The sequence below is a fragment of the Ambystoma mexicanum genome, chromosome 3q (genome assembly GCF_040938575.1).
Source record: "Ambystoma mexicanum isolate Mex_15411 chromosome 3q, UKY_AmexF1_1, whole genome shotgun sequence".
Classification (NCBI taxonomy): domain Eukaryota; kingdom Metazoa; phylum Chordata; class Amphibia; order Caudata; family Ambystomatidae; genus Ambystoma; species Ambystoma mexicanum.
In genome coordinates this window covers 1000169182-1000187849 of record NC_090926.1, presented here as the reverse complement: position 1 = coordinate 1000187849, position 18668 = coordinate 1000169182, and the positions used below count along the sequence as shown (strand labels likewise).

The 18668-nt window shown below is 47.3% G+C and overlaps 1 long non-coding RNA gene across 1 annotated transcript; it reads left to right on the top strand.

Annotated features, from left to right (window-relative positions):
* Positions 1 to 3071: 3071 nt before the first annotated feature.
* LOC138583169 (uncharacterized) lies at positions 3072 to 16939 on the top strand. Its single transcript, XR_011305177.1, has 3 exons — positions 3072 to 3212; positions 11715 to 11825; positions 16921 to 16939. It is a non-coding gene; the product is annotated as an uncharacterized lncRNA (long non-coding RNA).
* Positions 16940 to 18668: the final 1729 nt, after the last annotated feature.

The window sequence follows — 18668 nt, the reverse complement described above, 5'->3', positions numbered from 1 at the left end:
CAAACAACTAAAATCCTTGGCCTCTACCACCGCATACACCTGCAAACTGATAAGAGCAGGCAAGCCCTTCCTCTCTAATGACAGTTGCATGATCCTGGCTAGAGCACTTATCCTCTCCAGGATCGATTACTGTAATGCCCTTTACAGTGGTGCCAACAAATCTACCATACAGAAACTTCAAACGCTCCAAAATAATGCTTTGCGAGCAGCGCTTGGCATAAACAAAAGAACACACATCTCCACCATTAGACGCCAACACAAATGGTTATCTACTAACCACAAAATTCAATTAAAAATTATCTCCCTGACACATAAAGCTCTTAACAACGCCGCCCCAAGCTACCTCACGAACAAAATGCAAAAAAAACCTCTATTAGACCTACCAGAGCTACTAACTGTCTGGTAGTACCTAGATTTAAACTTACCACGGTCGGTGGGAATAGTTTCCCTGTGAAGGCGGCCAAAACCTGGAACCTATTACCCAACAATCTAAGAGCAGACCAGCCGTACTCACTATTCAGAAGGAATGCTATCCAATATCTTATCTCCAACGACCACTAGATTTAGGCTTATAATATTCCCAGACTTGACACTTGTCCCTCTCCTCCTTCCCACGATATGTTATGCGTACCATCCTCTATGTAACTCATCGACCTGCACGATGATGGTCCTGCACATTTGTATACATTTGTATACTATTACTGTAACTTGTATAATTTGTATAATTTGTATAATTTGCACAACTTGTATATTATCTATAATATCCATTACTGTATCTTGTATAATATGTATAACTTTTACTGTATCCTGTATAATCTGTAACAATGTAAGTTTCGCATTATCCTACCTGCTGCGCCCTTCTACCTACGGGTCTGGAGCGCATTAGAAATAAAACAAACAAACAAACAAACAAACCAACAAACGTGATGGAGGTGTTGCTCTCGGCCAGGCGGCCGGCAACAAAGTCTCTGTACCGTTGCCTTTGGAGAAAGTTCTGCGACTGGTGCAGAGTTAAGAATGTGGATCCTTTTGAATGTGACATTCCCATGGTTCTGTCTTTTTTGCTTTCTTTGGCCCACGGGGGCTTGCAAGTGGGGATCATTAAAGGTTACCTGGCGGCGCTGTCCATATTTAAGCGCTCGTCTGAAGAATGTTCCTATTTTAAGATTCCTTTAATTTCTCAGTTTTTTAAAGGGCTCACTAATGTGTTCCCTCCGTCACCTTTTCTGGTGCCCGGTTGGGATTTGAACCTGGTTCTTAAGTTTCTTATGGGTGCTCCGTTTGAGCCTTTACATTCTTGCCCTTTGAGACTGCTAACTCTTAAAACTGTGTTTTTGGTTGCGGTTACTTCCGCTCGCAGAGTGAGTGAGTTACAGGCACTTTCAGTTAAGCCACCCTTCACTGTGTTTCATAAGGACAGGGTTCTCCTTAGAGTTCGTCGTCCTTTTCTTCCTAAGGTGGTTTCGGATTTTCATTTGAGCCAGAAGGTTGTTCTTCCTCCACATCCTGGTAAGGAAGAGGAGAGGCTTCATAGGCTTGATCCTAGGAGAGCGTTGAGCTTTTATATTTCGCGCATGTCCCGGGTCAGAGTGGACGATCAACTTTTCATTGGTTACGCTGGAAAGCGTTTGGGACAAGCTGTGACGAAACAGACTTTGTCTCGTTCGATTATTTTAGCCATCTCCAAGTGTTACCGCTTGGCGGGTAAGGACCCTCCGGCTGGCTTGCGGGCCCATTCTACGTGGGGAGTGGCTGCGTCTGCTGCCCTGCAGAGGGGTGCTCCCATTCGTCACATCTGTGATGCAGCCACCTGGGCTTCAGTACATACTTTTGTACGTCACTACTCCCTCGATTCCATCAGAGGGCAGGATCTGCCCTTTGGCAAGGCAGTCCTATATTCCGCAATTTGATTGGGCATGCTAAATTTGTGTTCTAAATTCTTTTCCCACCTCCTTGCTTGGTACTGCTTTGGGAGTCTGTCATAGATATGGAATACGTCGGAGGACCCAATCCCCTCGAAGAACAAGTTACTTTATTACCTGGTAATGTTCTTTCGATGGGATGGTCCGACGACGTATTCCATATCGCTCCCTCCCTTCCTTCCCCGCTGCAGAATTTCTTTTGTGATTGCAGCTTGCGTTCCGCAAGGCCTTGTGTGTCTGACTGGCAGAAATATGGTGGCACATGTTCTGGGGAAAAAACTATAACTGAGGCTATGGGCGTTGCGCGTCCTACTTATCACATCGGGTGACGTTGGCCGTCGGAGGAGGTCCTCGGGGACGGCGCATCGACGCAGGATGCAGGCGCCGAAGATTTTCCAAAGCAGCACAGCTGTGGACATTAGCTGTCATAGATATGGAATACGTCGTCGGACCATCCCATCGAAAGAACGTTACCAGGTAAGAAAGTAACTTGTTCTTTTGTGACATCCTGAAAAAGAACACTTGCCGACGCCGTTCAGCCCTTCTCTGAGATTTTAAAAGCATTGTCCCTGCAGGTAGACATCTGCCCCGCAAACCCACCTCCTCCATTCGGACTGGTTCCAGTTGACAATGGAAAAATGGTGGACAAATAACTAATGTGAGAAGATTGTGGATGAAGTGGCCAACTTCTGAATAACCTTTAACCGCAGTTCCCAGGGGCATACCTGAGGCCTACAAGCCCCTATGCCAGTGCTTAAGAAATGTGACAGGGACAGGTATTTGACCCTGTCAGGAAGGGATAGGGAAGAGGACGGGAGGATGTCTTCACAGTGGGGGTAGGGAGTATAGCATGGATAGAGAGGCACAGAAGCTGTTAATTGGTCCACTGGCACAATGAACGAGACGTGGGCCAAATGGCGAGAACAGAAGGGTCTAGATGGGCACAGTTTATTTTAATATATATAGCGCCGGAAGCTTGCGAGCATCGGAGCGCATTTACAGATGCACAGTGCGACTTACGTAACGAACAACAAATACACATGACAAGTGGAAATACAGGAAATGGAAAAGTCTAACTAAAGCGGGGGTGGGGGTTAAGATCATTTAAACAAGTGGGTTTTCAGTTTTTTTGCGAATAATTTTGTATTTTGATTCCAATCTCAAATTTACAGGCAGTTTGTTCCAGTTGCCTGCAGCCACTGTTGGGGAAAGCTTTCCCTAGGCCGTTTGTGCGCCTATGAGATGCTATAGCCACCTTGCCTAATGCGGCTGATCTTAACGCATGGCTAGGTACGTAAAGATTGATCTTTGCTTTTCAGTATGCTGGCGCCTTCCTGTAGATACATTTATGTGCCAGCGTGAGGGCCTTGAACTGTATTCTGCCCTCTACTCTTAACCAATGTAATTCTTTCCTGGCATTGCTGATGTGCTCAGTTTTAGATTTATGTTTGATTATCCTGACCGCATTATTCTGAATATGTTGGTATCTACCAACACATTACGGTGTGCCTCTGTGAACGCTGCCGGCATCTGTGGGGTATTGGCTGGTAGTAGTGTTGTGGTGTATGGGTCAGCGTTTCTGTGCATCAATCGAGAGTGTATTGTGGGGGAGGATTTCAAGAGGAAGGAGGGAAAGGTTAGGTTTTGAGGGCCTTTCTGAATGCCAGATGATTGTCAATATTGTGTAGGGGCAGGGAATTCCAGATGATCACCTCTTCGACAGAGAAAAAGGATCTGCCTCGTCTGGAGGAGTTGTACTGTGGGATTACTAGGAGAGATGCTGTTCCCGAGTCCTTGAGGGCTGTTAGCGGGTGACTATGTCTTGAAGGAATTCTGGCCCTGTGATGTTGGTGATGCACATGGCTTTAAAGGTAGCGCGTTGACCAAAAGGGAGCCAATGAAGGACTCTCAATGTAGGGCTGAAGTGTTCTCTGGGAGGTAGGTTAAAGAGCAAGTGGGCTACAGCATTTTGGATTCTTTGCAGTTTCCTTAGCTGAAACACTGGTGTGCCTAGATAAAGGCAGTTTGTGTAGGCTAAGTGGGAGAGGATGATGGAGCAGATGGCGCGGAAACGGTGAGAATAGGCGAGGTAAGGGAAGATGCGCCTTAGGATGCGTAGATGGAAGAAACAGGTTCTGGAAACTAAATCGACTTGTTGGGAGCGGGATAAATCTGTGTCCATCCAAGGTTTTTCACCAAGGTAGCGGTTGCCTGTGGGGGGCATTAGAGATTGCGGCCATGGAATAGGTTGGGGGAGGAGCAATGTTTTCCTGCAGTCTAGGATTTCAGTTTTCCCAGGATTGAGGATGAGGTGGTTGTTCGTCATCCAGTAGTCAATATCCGAGAGGCATGAGGACAGACCTGGATGGTTGGGGCCTGGCGATTTTGGGATTTTAAGGATGATCTGTGTGTCGTCTGCGTAGTTGTAGCAAGTAAGATTGTGGGAGCGGATGAGTGCAGGCAGAGGGTTTAGATACATGTTGAAGAGCAGGGGAGATAGAGATGCTCCTTTTGGGGCCCCTTTTGTTACTGATCGTGAGGTGGAGGTGAACGGGTGGAGGAGCATGATTTGTGAACGATTAGAGATGAGGGCTGGTTCTTCGATTCCTATTGAGAATATCCTGTCCAGGAGGATGGTGTGATGGAAGGCGGCAGAGAGGTCAAGACGTAGGAGTACAGCGCAGCCTTCTGCATCAGCTGTTCTTTTTAGGTCCTCCCAGATGGACACTAGGGAAGATTCTGTTCCTCAGAGCGGTCTGAAGCCAGATTGTGAAGGGTCCAGGAGGTTGTTGGCTTCAGTGAAAAAGTCAATCTGCTTGTATGCTGTGCGGACCATGAGTTTTGCCATGAAGCAGGTGTTGGAGATAGGCCAGTAGTTCTGGGGGAGAGGGGGGTGAGTGTAGGTTTTTTGAGGAGTTGTTTGATGTAGGATGTTTTTAGGGTTCCGGGAATGTTCCCAATGTTAGGGAGTGGTTGAGGATTGAGCGTGCAATACTGCCTGCACAGGTTGAGGGTAGGATGTTTTTGAGGAGGGTGAGCGGGCAGGGGTGCTCAGGGTAGCCTAATGGGCAGCTTTGTGCTCAGAGCGAGAATGTTGTATCAAAGGTAGGTTTTGACAGGATTGGGCTGACGGTGGGTAAGGGGTGGGATCATGTTCTCCACTCTAGAGATGATGGCAGAGTGTCTGTCGATAGCAACATTGTGGAAGTGTTCTGAAAAGGTGTCGTATAGGGATTGGGAGATGGGGGTAGAGCAGGCCGGGGAGTTGAATTCGGAAATGATTCTATGCAGTTCCTTTCTTGGGGTCCGAGAGTTTAAGATTCTGTTCCCATAGAGTACTTTCTTGATTTTTCTGATTTCTAGTCTGTATGCTCTGGTTAGTCTTGCTAGGGCTATTCTTTTCTGGGCCGTAGGGATGGTTCTCCAGGTCCGTTCCAGCCAGTGCTTTATGGTTTTTAGGTTGGTGGTGTGCCACCTGGGTGTGGGTCCGGATCTCTGAGAGGAGCGTTTTGTTGGGGTCAGGGGCTTAAGGGCGTTCGAGAGCCAGAAGTTTGATGGGGATGGCCCTTCCTGGAAGGATAGTGTTGGGAGAGAGGAGGGAGTTAGCCAGATCGGGGTGATAATTACTTTATTCCATAGCGAATGAGAGGTATGGGGGTTGGTGGAGGTTGGGTGTGATCTTGGGTGCGAGCCAGGTAGGTCCATGGTACAGAGAAGAAGATTGCTGAGTAATCCGTCCATGATAGGGGGTGTGGGTGCAGTGTGGATATGTTTGCAGTGGTGAAAATCGCATCAAGTGTGTGACCTCCAGTGTGGGTGGGTGTGGAGATGCACTGTGTCGGGTTGAATTCTTTTAGATTGTCTGTGAGAGATCGGGTCATGGGGGCTGAGGGTGAGTCAAACCAGATGTTGAAATCTCCTAGGATAGTAAATGTTGGATGGAGATTGAGGATGGTTGTCCGAGTATCACAGAGCGTGTCTGCAAAGTTTTTGTTGTAGCCAGAGGGTCTGTAGATGGGTGAGGCAGAGTATGAGAGTTAGAGTTTTACCAGAAGGGATTCATAGTCTGTGGTGCTGGATGAGGTGTCCTGGTGTTGAGGGCACAAGAGAGTTGGTGGGGTATGTTTACAAGTGCTGGGTGGATCGGGTTGGGAATGGTAGGAGGAGTGGGACTGCAGGAGGGGGGAGTGGCTGGGGGTTGGGGGCTGTGTGACCAGGAGTGGGTGCTAGGGAAGATGAGTTTGTCAGGGTGGGTGGGGGTAAAGGGGTGGGTGGTGGAGGGTATGGGGGGGCAAGGGGAATTGGGGTTGGACCAGGGGGGGTAGGTGAAGGGGGGAAAAGGGCTAGGACCAGGTTGGGTGGCGGAGGGGAGGTTTGGGAACTATAGTGAGGTTCTGGGTTTGAAATCTGCGCTGGAGAACGGGAGAGGTTAGGAGGGGCCTGGCGTGGTCTTGGTCTGGGCCTTTCCGTGCCGTTTGGGCGGCCCATGTGGTGTGGATGAGTGTGGGGGGGCTGTGGAGATTGGTGTTTTTGCCAGGGCTGCTCTTGCTGCGCGAAGAGTAGGGAAACGTGCGTTTGGCGCGGGGGTGCTATGTTGCTCCAGCGAGGTGTGGGCAGAGGGTGCAGGTGAGTAGTTAGTTGGAGAAGTTTGGTTTACCTGGGTCCCTGGGCAGTCTGGAATATTCTGGGTGTTAATCCTTTCTGCTACTGCTCTACATCTTGCCGCTCTTGTTTGAGTGAGATCTACTTGGAGGGTGTAGCAGGTGGAAGGCTGTGATAGTGGGTTGTGCTTTCTGGGTGTCTGAGTTAGGGTGTGGTGAGTCTCATCAGGCCTGCTGGTGCGCCAGCGTGCAGCTCTGATTTGGTAAGTGTGTGGCATGGTGCCTAACCTGTGGTAAGGGTGCAGCAGATTATGTGACTGAGTAGAGGGGGCACGTCCAACTGGGTACGTCCAACTGGGGTACCACACTAGATATGTAGTTACCTGGCCTTGGGCAATGGGTCACGGTATTAGGAGTGGGTTTTGGGGCACCTGGATAGAGGGTGAGGGGGCCTAAAAGGGGGTACCATAATAGTTGGTCAAAAGCATTAACACCTAGTTTTGGGACACCTGGATAGAGGGAGAAACGCCTAAATGGGTATACCACAGTAGTCAGTCAAAAGCAGTAGCGCCTGGTTTGGGGACACCTGCATAGCGGTAGAAACACCTAAATGGGGATACAACAGTAGACCGTAAAATACAGAAGTACCTAGATTTGGGACAACTGGCTAGAAGGAGAGAGGAATAAAGAGGCATACACCAGTAGTCAGTGAAAAGCAGTAGCACATAGTTTGGGACACCTGGATAGCGGGAGACACGCCTAAATGGGGATACAGCAGTAGACCGTAAAATACAATAGCAACTAGTTTTGGGACACCTGGATAGCGCCTAAATGGCCCTGCAACAGTAGACAGTAAAATACAGTAGCACCTAGTTTTGGGACTGCTGGATAGCGGGAGAAACGCCTAAATGGGAATACAACAGTAGACAGCAGATTACAGTAGCGTCTACTTTTGGGACACCTGGATAGAGGCGTAAATGGGCATACAACAGTAGATGATAAAATGCAGTAGCGCCTAGTTTTGGGTCACCTGGATAGCGCCTAGATGGGCCTACAAAAGTATACAGTAAAATACGGACGCACCTAGATTTGGGACACCTGGATAGACGCGTAAATGGGCATACAACAGTAGACGATAAAATGCAGTAGCACCTAGTTTTGGGTCACTTGGATAGCGCCTACAAAAGTAGACCGTAAAATACGGAAGCACCTAGATTTGGGATACCTGAATAGCGGGAGAAACGCCTAACTGAGGAATATAACCGTAGACCATAAAATACAGTTTCACCTAGTTTTGGGACACCTGGATAGCGCCTAAATGGGCCTACAACGGTAGACAGTAAAGTACAGTATCACCTTGATTTGGGAGATCTGGAAAGACAGTGAAATACCTATATGGGGGAATAGCAATGCAGGTAGTAGCTACATGATTTGGGATACCAGGGCAGAGGGATATGTGCCTTTTGCAGCAAGTACAACAGTGGACAATTTGCCGAGATGTGAGACCCAATCTGTTTGGATGTTGCACAAAGCTGACTAACACAATCTACCTAGATAAGAGATATGGTTCAGTGATGGTTGGCCTAAGTGTTGGATGTGGCTAACATATGAATGTGCATCTGACTAGAGGCTTTTAGATAATATAAATAGAGGATGGTAAGCGGGGTTCAAACAGTCTAATGGGGAGCAGTAATTGCTGGTCCCCATGTCCAGACCTTGCCTATGTTGTCAGTTGCTGCTGGTTGATGGCTGCAGGTCTCACAGGCTAACAAGGGCCAACACAGTTTGGAGCTGCTTCTGCAGGAGATGCCCTTTTCCTTTGGGCCCTTCGTCAAGTGGGCTGCGATGGGCGTGAGGCAGCCCTGGGGAGTGGGGTGATATAGGACTATGGCCCAATCATGGGTGGAGGGAGGTCTGGGGGGCGAAAGGGAGAGGGATACACGCAAGCGGCAGGGGAGTACAGGAGAGGGTGAGGGAGGGCTGCAGAGGATGTCGGAAGACCAAGGAAAATTAAAGACAGTGCACCAAATAAGAAATGCAGGCCAGATGGGTTGGGGCAGCACTATCGCAATTTCTTTTGTACTTTTTTTGACACAAAAAAGTTACACAGGACCGATTTGCAAAAGCATGCTTTCAGGTTCTTGCTTATGCTCTTCACGCAAGTTTGCTGAAATCCCATCCAGCACTTCGGGCTGCAGCCACAAGCAGAATTATCTTTCCCATTTAAACCTAGGGCTTCGGCCATGCCGCATGTCCCAATAAGTAAATCGGAGTAAACATTTGTCCTTGCCGAGAGCCAGGCCCACTGTTCATGCACCAAAGTTATATCACTTGTTTTTGTACTTACACTTTCACCATTTAGACAAAATAAAAAACAGGGCAGATTTGCAAAACCATGCTTTGAGGTCCTTGCTGATGCTCCTCACGAATATGTGCTGCAATCCTATCCAGTACTTCGGACTATAGCCACAATCAGAATTTGTTTTCCCATTCAGACCTATCCTGGTTTTGAGAACCTTTACCACATAGCCGGTCCCTGGTGGCCATACAGACTTTAACCCCATTGCTGGTTGTTCCTGTTCATGGCTAGTAGCCAGATTGGCTGTACCTCAGTCACCAAAGGTATATCACTATTTTTCATACCTACATCATGACAATCCTCATAAACCAAAACAAGGACAAATTTGCAAAACCATGCTCCTATAACATAGCCCCGACTTGACACAAATATTCATAGTTGGTTACTATAATATATCTGCAAACGTTTGTGCAGATTTGTCAAATGGCAGCAAGTTTCTAAGCCATCTAAAAATATTGAGACACCCCCCCTTCTTATTTTGCCCCCTATTGACAATTTCCCACCAAACATTTCAAAACCATTCAAACATGGGACTAAGATCTTTTTGCAAACCTCTGTGCAGATTTGTCTAACATTTGAAAGCCTTTCAAATATTTTGGGACCTCCCCTCTAATTCTGCCCCCTCTTGGCGAAACAGCACCAAACCTTGCATAAATATTCTGGGTCTCGCCTACAATGATCTTGCGGAATTTCATGTGGTTTCATTGAGTGGTGGCAAAATTATAAGCCATCCAAAAACTGCTTTTCACCGAACCTGTAATGCAGAAATATGCATGGATGTCCCCGGACATCTGAGATATTCGCGAAGATCACTGAAGGTCCTCTAACATCTGAGATGTTTGCGGACACCGGAGAAGAAGAAACACCAGATTTTTGTTTTTTATGGTCATATCCCATCCATCCTCATCACTCCTCACCTCCCCAGAGATAGTTTCATGTCATCACATAACAAACTCAATTTGCAAAAAGCTATACATTTATATTTATTTTAAATTTTGTTTTATTTATTGTGATTCTGGTTGAAACCAGTCAACCTTACTCAAAATCCATTCATTCTTATTAACACACATAAATGAATCATTATACACATTAAATTGCTAATGGGCCTTTTAATTGATAAACACAGGATAAAACAACAATGTAGGTTAGTAGCATTGATAAATTCCATAGCAACGGGTGCATTGAAAAAGTGACTAGTGCTGTGCAAAACAATCATTACTGTGCAAAGGAGCATATTCCGTGCAAAATTGCAAGAAGACAGTTCGAAAACAAGATACCAATCACACCAGCTAAACTAAACGACCCTAGTGATGCTATCATTAAATTAAACAACCTTAGCAGTGCTATAGTTAAGAGTTTCCTCACCACTAGTGAGTCTCTAAAACATATCCATTTAAATGAATATGCAGCTATCATTGTCATTGCATCTATGTCTACTCAAGACCAATCGACCATCTCAGAAGCATAATGGATACTTTAAAAGTAACTGACTACTTCATTAAATCTCACTAGGCAACCTCATTAAATGAACTGTCTTTTCAATACCTCTACTCTTTCCCAATGTGATATTTAAGCTGAGAGCTGAAGGCTGGATGCCTGGAGCCTGGATGGAGGCTTGTGATCTGCACTATCAAAGAATAATCCAATCATATTCAATTGGAAAACTCACCTATCAAAATCAGCATGGTCTCTTAGCAAAAAGCAGAAAAGGTAAAAAGGCCTTAAAGTTACTGTCAATTGGAACTGACCATGATGCAAACAGCCAATTATGAATAAAATATGTCCATCGGTGGTGAGCTGAATGCCATAGGTAGGAATTCTTCTCTATGCAGCTTAGTCATAAATAATAGCTCCTCTCAAAAGGCAACATTAAGTCTTTTTGAGAACCTGGAGTACACAAATAGAATTTCATATGCCTCAAAACCCAAGCAGAAAAAGGGAGGGATCTCTCCCCCCCCCATAGGCTTTCATGGAGAGAGTGGTTCCAGCTTGCTTCCAGGTCCTCCAGCTCTGCCTGTCTGACTCCAGCCTTGCCTTGTCATGGAACATAGACCGCTTTCTGGCTGCCCCACCAGAAGATAGCTTTTTATAGCATTGCAGCATTATTTAGCAGGGCTGGAGGAAAACTCCTCCCCAATGGCACTATGCCAACAGCAAGAACCTCTGTAGCCACAAGCTAGAGCATCACTGTAGCTTGATACTAAATTTTCTCTGTAGCCAGAAGCTAATGGCTCGATGCCAAGGGCATCAAGCTCAATTATCGCTAAACCCCATCATTCAACAATCTCCATCACGTCCGGCCTAGCCCGGAAGCATTAAAGTCAATTGTAATATTTTAGAACCTTGTTATGGTTAACGGGAACATTCAGAACTGTTTACTTAAACAAACAGAACAATTGGAACGCATCGGAGACCATTGGAGTGCAGCTCAAAAATCTTGTTATTGTAGTGTACCGATCTGTTCCAAAACAATAGATTAGTTTGGCTCACAGCCCAGACATTCAAACAGAAAAAGAGTCTGTTCATTACTGTCAATATATGCTCACTGTATGCTCACTGTATAAATAGGTTTCAGTGCTTTTTACTATGTGCATGCTAACTGACTGCACGGCTTGCAATATCGCTCAATCCCAGCATGGCTAAAATATATATTGGGTGAGGGACTGGGGGTTGTGGAAGTTGGATTAGCTGCACGTTGAACGTATTAGCTCCTATTCCCATGGACAGCTCTTGGGCTGATGTTGGATACACAAATGGGCATGGGGGTACTCTTAACTTCTGCTCATCTTATCTTTATTTTCAACACTGCTTTGTCTTTTGCCACTCTTTTAGGCTGTTACATATGGAAAGTGCGTGGCGGCCAACACAATGGGAAAAGCAGAGCTGCGGAAAGATGTATGCGTGAGGGAATTCGAAGCAATCAAAAACTGTTTTACAAACGCAGTAGGTGCTTTTAGTGCTATCTGTTAACATCCAACTTCATTTTTGTATTGAAAAATATCAGTTAACCCTTTGAGTCTGACCATCACGTTTAATAAAGCAGTTGTGTTGTGGCTTGAGTTTAGTGTGTCCAGTGAGTGCTGAAGCCCTGCATACATTTGATTTCACCGGTTGGAATGTTCCCTGCGTGGATGTTCAAATGAGTGTCTCACCCCAGACAAACTTGGGATGGGGCGGCTATGAGGGGAGGGGGGGGCTTCTGTCTTGTGTAACTCTGTCCTCTAAAGTGACCCACTGATCTTCTAGTTCTTCTAATACCGGTGCATGTAACTTGCAAGAGCCACAGAAGTCTTTGAAATGTTGAAGCCTGCTCTACGTTGCTACTCTCAACTCTTGCTCTGCTGTCAAACACTCCTCTGACATCTGCCACCTCCTTGAAGAAATTGACCTGGATGACCTGGATGTCCTCGCTCTCACCGAGACATTCGTTCACGGCCAGCTCTGTCACGTGTTTTGACACTCTCCTCCCTGATGGCTACAGGATCTTCTCCGAGCCCAGAACCAGCCGTCCCACTGGGTCTCTGCCTCTGTCATTCCTATGCAGGCCTACTCCTCCTTTGAATGCCTGGTCTGCAGGCACTTTGTCTCTACTGGTCTCTCTCCAACTGTGGCCACCATCTCCAGGCCACATGGCCAGGTTGTCCTGTTTCTCTCAGAGTGGGCTGACCTATCCTCTTCTCTCATTGCCTCTACCTCTCGACTCCGCCTCCCTGGAGACATCAACATCCATCTGGATGCCTCTACTCCCTCCTCAGGGCTCTTCCGCTACCTCGGCAACACTCCCTCTCTTTTCAGTCTACCCTCTGGTCCGATACACTCTGCTGGGCAGCCTTGGATGTTCTCATCTCCTCAGACATCCCCCTCTCTAACCCTTTCACCACTCTTCTCTCTTGGACTGACCACTTTCTGCTTTCATCTTGCCTGCAGCTCTCTGTCCCCCAGGCGAAGCCGATCCTAACACTGCCACCTATCTTTTCGGTCATCCGGCCCATGAAGCGTGTCTGTGGAGGCCTTTGCTGCTACTTTCTCTGCTCCTCCTACACCTGCGGCTGACTTACACTCTGACACAGCCCTCTCTAACCTGCATCTTTTTATCTCCAACACTCTGGATGTCCTTGCCCCTGTCATGAGAATCCACCTGAAGCCTACCTCCAAGTGCAACTCTTGGTATGTCTCAGATCTCGCCACCCTAAAAGGCAAGCGTAGGGTGGCTGAGAGGAAGTGGAGTGTATCTGGCTCATCATCTGACAAACTAGCCTGCCGCCTGCTCCAAAGGCAATACAGACTCTCTGTCCTGTCCAAGAAGACAGCCTACATCCAAGCCTGCGTCTCTGCGGCCTCTAACAACACAGCCAAACTCTTAAAATCTGTAAAAAACTGGCCATTACTTCTGCACTGCAGTCTCCAGCTCTCCTGTTCCCTCCCAGGCCCCCCTGCTCCTCTAGAACCATGAAGGACCACATTGACACCCTCGCTGCAGCCTTGGCAGATTTCTGCAATCACTCTTTTGCCACTGGAATGTTCCCCTCTACCCTCAAGCACTCTCTTGTGCACCCTCTCTTGAAAAAGTGTTCTGCCAATCCTTCCTGCCCAGCAAACTACCGCCCCATCTCTATCACTCCTTTCCTGGGCAAACTCCTGGAAAAGATGGCCATCTCCCAGCGTACTCTCCACACTGAATCTGTATGTTGTCTCCATGACCATCAGTCTGGCTTCAGAGCAGCCAGGGGCACGGAAACTGCTCTCCTAAACACCTATGAAGGTCTGCTCTCTAATCTTGATTATAACCTTCCACCTGTCCTCATCCTCTTTGATCTTTCCTCTGCTTTTGACATGGTCAATCATGCTATCCTGATCAATTGTCTCGGTGATAACCTGGGCATCACGGATCATGCCCTGGCCTGGTTGACCTCCTTCCTCCTGGACCGAGCCTCTCCACCACCTCTCTCTCCACATGTGGTGTTCCACAAGGCTCTAACCTCTCACCCTAGCTCTTCAATGTCTACTTAACCCATTTGGCCCACTTTATCTCTACCTTCCCCTCTTCTTTTCAGTGTTCTGCTCACCTTCAGGATCCCCGCACCCTCCTCTCCTGCTCATTCCCGACTGTGTATCCACGATTCAGGAATGGTGCACCTCCAGCGATCTCTGCCTTAATGCCACTAAGACTGAGATCATTCTCATTGGGACCCCTGCTCCCGCTTTCCCTCTCTCACTCTGGCCACTCTCCCTGGTCCCTCTTCTTTCGCCTTCCTGCGAGGCAACAAATCTTGGTGTCATCTTCAGCTCTCTTCTCCTTGGATCACTGAGCTTTCCAAGAAGGCCCACTACCAGCTGCACCTCCTGAGAGGTATTCTTCCTTTTATCACTTTTCCCCATAAGATCACTGTCTCCAGAGCTCTGGTTGTCTCTAGGTTGAACTACTGCAACAGCCTCTTTCTCAATCTGCCTTCCTCTACTCTCTGCCCTTTGCAACTAATGCAGAACAGGACTGCGAGACTTGTCATTCGCCTCAAGCCCAGTGACCGTATCTCTCAGCCATGAAATTACTCCACTGGCTCTCGGCGGCTGCAAGGATCAAGTTCAAGACCCTCTGCATCATCCACAAGGCTTTTTGGGGCCGGGCCGCTCTACCTCCTCCTCTCTCTTCCTAAACACCTTCCTTCTCGAGCCCTTTGCTCAGCCACCTCCAACTCTGTGGGTTAGACACTTCTCGAGGCAGAGAGTGGGTGTTAGATCTCTCTCCTCTTCAGGTGCCTCCCTCTGGAATGTCCTCCCTGCCCCTCTCAAACTTTAGCCGGACCACCTGAATTTCTGTAAGCAGCTCAAGACCTTCGTTTTCGATTCTGCTTTCTCTCTCTCCCCTGCTTACCAACCTGTTCTGCTGCACTGAATGGTTGCCTTCTACCCTCTGAGTCTCACCTGTACCTGGCCCCCACGACCAGTAGCCCCTGCACTGCCTCCGGGCTGACCACGCACTTAAGGGGTGTACCGTCCCCTGCCTCCTTGCACTTACCCAGTGCAGCGCTACCCTGGCTGCACTTACTCGGAGCATTGCTGCCCTGACTGCACTTTCTCCCTCACCTTCCCTTGGTACTTCCCCTCTCCCCTCCCACACCCCTTGCGCTTTTGCGTATCACACATGCACAATCTGAATGACGCAAGGCATAGTCAGAGCGTTTGTTTTGTCCTCCCTCTGTCTTCACTGCATTGTCTTGTTGCGCCTAGCAACACGTGTGTAGAGGTGTTTTATAAATAACTTGTATCATATCCAGTTTTCCTTATTATGACAGAATGTCTTAACTGGTTGTTGCAGGAATGTCTGCTGTACAGTCAGGCATTCCCAGTATTCAGCATAAATGCAGAAGTAATGTGGTCTCTGAGAGGAAAGAATAAGATGCAGGGCTCAAGTCGAAGGTACACGCGGGTGGACGGAGTCCACCCACTTTTTTCAGAATGTGGTTTCAGCGCCCCAACCCCCCCTCCCCCAGCTAAAATATGAAACACTGAATATCTTCTTTGAATGTATGAATTCTAGCCGACCTCGGATCGAACGCAGTAGTCCCGTTTGCAGGCCGGACACTTCACCACCACGCTATATAAGCGGATTAAAGAATAACAAACTAAAGGAGAAATGTCTCATTTCCATACTGCAAGTTCCAGGGAAACCATTTGTATTAGTTCTTGGAGTTTAAAACATTCACACCTTTTAACGTTTTCAAAAACACTATTAGAAGAAGTATCCTTACCTGGTTTTGTGTGTGTGTGTTGAGTTTATCAAAGGCAAATCCATTCGTCCTGTGCAATTTGGCTGGTTATGCAAAGCCATTTGAATGAAATGTGCATATTTCACCTTCATATGCTAATTTCTGGGGACGTCACATCCCATTGCGTTTGTTGAGTGCCCCCACTTTTATTTTTAGGACTTGACCCCTAAGATGGTATAGTCACTCGTGTCCCCTTTCTCGAAGGCCCAGCGGACCAATCGGTGAATTATGGAGGCAACCATGTGGATTTGGAGGAATCGTTGTAATGGTGTCCCTAGATCGGAAGTCTGGCTTGTGCCCCTGTAAATGTGTGCTTGCTAACAACCTTGTGTTGACATGGCAAAGCAAATAAGTCTGCACAAGCCATTACCAGGCATCTTGCTTCACCCACCTGCAATGGGCAGCCAGAGAAGATTGGTGCCCCTTCCATAGTGACTCACTGGGGGAGGTGGCGTCGGCCATGAATCCGCTTTCTTGTAACGTGTCTTCATGACCCCAATTCCCATTCATCACCCTTCCTACCCATTCCCTTAGTTTGCGCCTTGACAGCACAAGTCCAACAGGCCGGCGGATTGTTCCACTTGGCAATAGCAGTAATGCTATATTCTGTGGTCATCTATGCGCCGCTGAGCGCGAGGCACGAATTCTTGGGCAGTTCAAAGCCGTAAGGAGGGACGGACAAGTTACATGGGCACTTGATACATACACTTGCCTTTCAATTCTTTTGGAAGTAAACTAGGCGGATACCGGGCCAAAGTTCAAAGGATGGCGATAGTGGGTTAAGCACAATCCATGGTAAATGGTCAGTGCATTAACATTCGACAACAGTTTCTCCTTCGGGTAAAACAATAAATATGATCAAAATCTGGAATTAAAACGCCTTTTCGCTGTAATCTTGCAATATGAACCTAGGAATCACCCATGGGCCTAATTTTAGGGGGGGCGGGGGCGTTTGTCCCCCCCCCCAACTTTCATGGCACACGATTTTGTCCCCATTCATTTGAATGGGGCATTTTCTGTTCAGATGACATGTCCCCCCAACATTTTCAGCAACGTTACTCCACTGGAATCACCTGCCTTAATAAATAATACTAGTAATACTGGAACTCTCCTTCAAATTGTGATGGTGTTTTTGTTCTTAGCAGGAACTTGTTATCGCTCATAAGTTTCCACCTGTATATGTTTGGTACGTGACTGTGAACATTCCTTCTGTGATTGCCAAATGCACCTGTGTAACTGCCAACACCTCATTGTGCGTTTTCTTTCATCAGGGAAAGAAGCTGTTGAAGTAATGCCGCTGTGCAGGCTTGTTGGATTACACGGGACCATTCCGAAGAGAGCTGACTTTGAGCAGTTGGGCATGACATTTAAAAACGATGTGACTCCTCTAGCGCATGGTGCACAGCCGACAGAAGTGTGTATCCTACCCTGCTTGCAAGCCCCTCCCTCACCTGTCGCAGACAATCTCTAGAGCAAAGACTGTTGTCTCAGGCATTGTGCTCTTTAAATATGGCCAGCAGGCAAACTGTAAACCGAACCATACGCGAGGGCACACTTGACCAATGTTGAGCCGAAACCACTTGACTGGATATTTACCGTGTAATTAAAGTAGGATATGAAAATCTTTTGTCTGCCCCTTTCAGACTCTCGCTCAGGGCCGCCCTATTGAACATCGGCCCTGACATTTGGAAAATACATAAATGTTTATCTTTCATGTAAAAGGGATTGGCCTCCCTCCTGTCCGATAAAGGGGGCTGTTCAGGCTGTCAGACAAAGGCACGCCTGCGGGTTGATAGCAATTTGTGTTTCAAGGCCAACCATGTTATTCGCTGATTTAGTGTAAGTGCTGAAAGGTAAGCAGAGGCCTGGAAATGAAACGTGCACGTAGGAAAGTCAGAGCGCATTATCCCTGAAAAGGTAACCAGTGTCGGATAAAGGACCAACAATGGCCTCGAATTTGTGCCGTTATCCACCTGCGCTTCGTGATCTGAACAAGTCTACGGCAGTGTCCTTTGCAGGGAAGCTGGGCAGTGTGCACTCGAGTAGCTCCTTGGGTCTCATACAGCACGAATTTGCCCACAATGGAGTTTGGATCCTGTAAGAAACAGTGTGGCACGTTGAGTGGGATGACAGCAGGATTGGCAGCAGGATTGCATGGTTGCTTTTGCTAAAAGGATGAAGTGAGGTCGATTGGAAAAACAGTGCTGTGGGTATGTTGTGCACAAGGGTTGAGAAAGCCTGGGGTGATATTTGTTCCAGAAGTTCTGATGCAAGGCAGATTGTAGCAGAGAAAATGTGTGTATACTGCATTGTGATATCCCCAGATTGTCAGGTTGTTTGACGCTGGTAGACATCTGGAGATGACATCCCAGTTTACCTGGGTAACAGCATGAGCATGGGTTGGTTTATGGCAATTTAGTTAGTGTAGCGTCAATATCAAGAAGAGGATTTGATGGGTGTAGAGCTGAACTCAGAATATTACAAGTGTTGACTGCATGAGGTGGGTTGATGGTTTGTGCTAGTGTAAAGGGTACGCTTGGATCAATTAGGATACACGCTTTTCATCCCAGAATAGCAAGACCTGGGAGGCATCAAAAAATTTCACAAACATTGCATATCACAGCCTAACAAGGCAGAACATTATACCTAGATGGGAGAAGAGAGAGGGGTAATCCCGAATGGGCAATAATGATACTGTTCTTTTTTTCATTGGGAGCAGTGCTTGTATAAGTTGGAGGCATAAACTACTGTCCCGCCATAGTGAAGAATCTGAAAGTGCATGTCCCGGTTTCTACCTTGGGGTGTCTCTTGATTGTCCAGCTGCCTTTAGTTCATGGTGGTTGGCCATATGCCTGTCCAGGCCTACATGATTCCAAATAGGCAGGCACCCCTGGTTCTGGTCTGATCCAGGGCCATGTGCTTGGTTATCAGCTGGTCTCCACACTTTTGCAGGACATGCAAAAGGAAAAGGAAACCGGACAGAGTGGTTCTGTGTCACAGAGGCTAATTTCTAAGGATA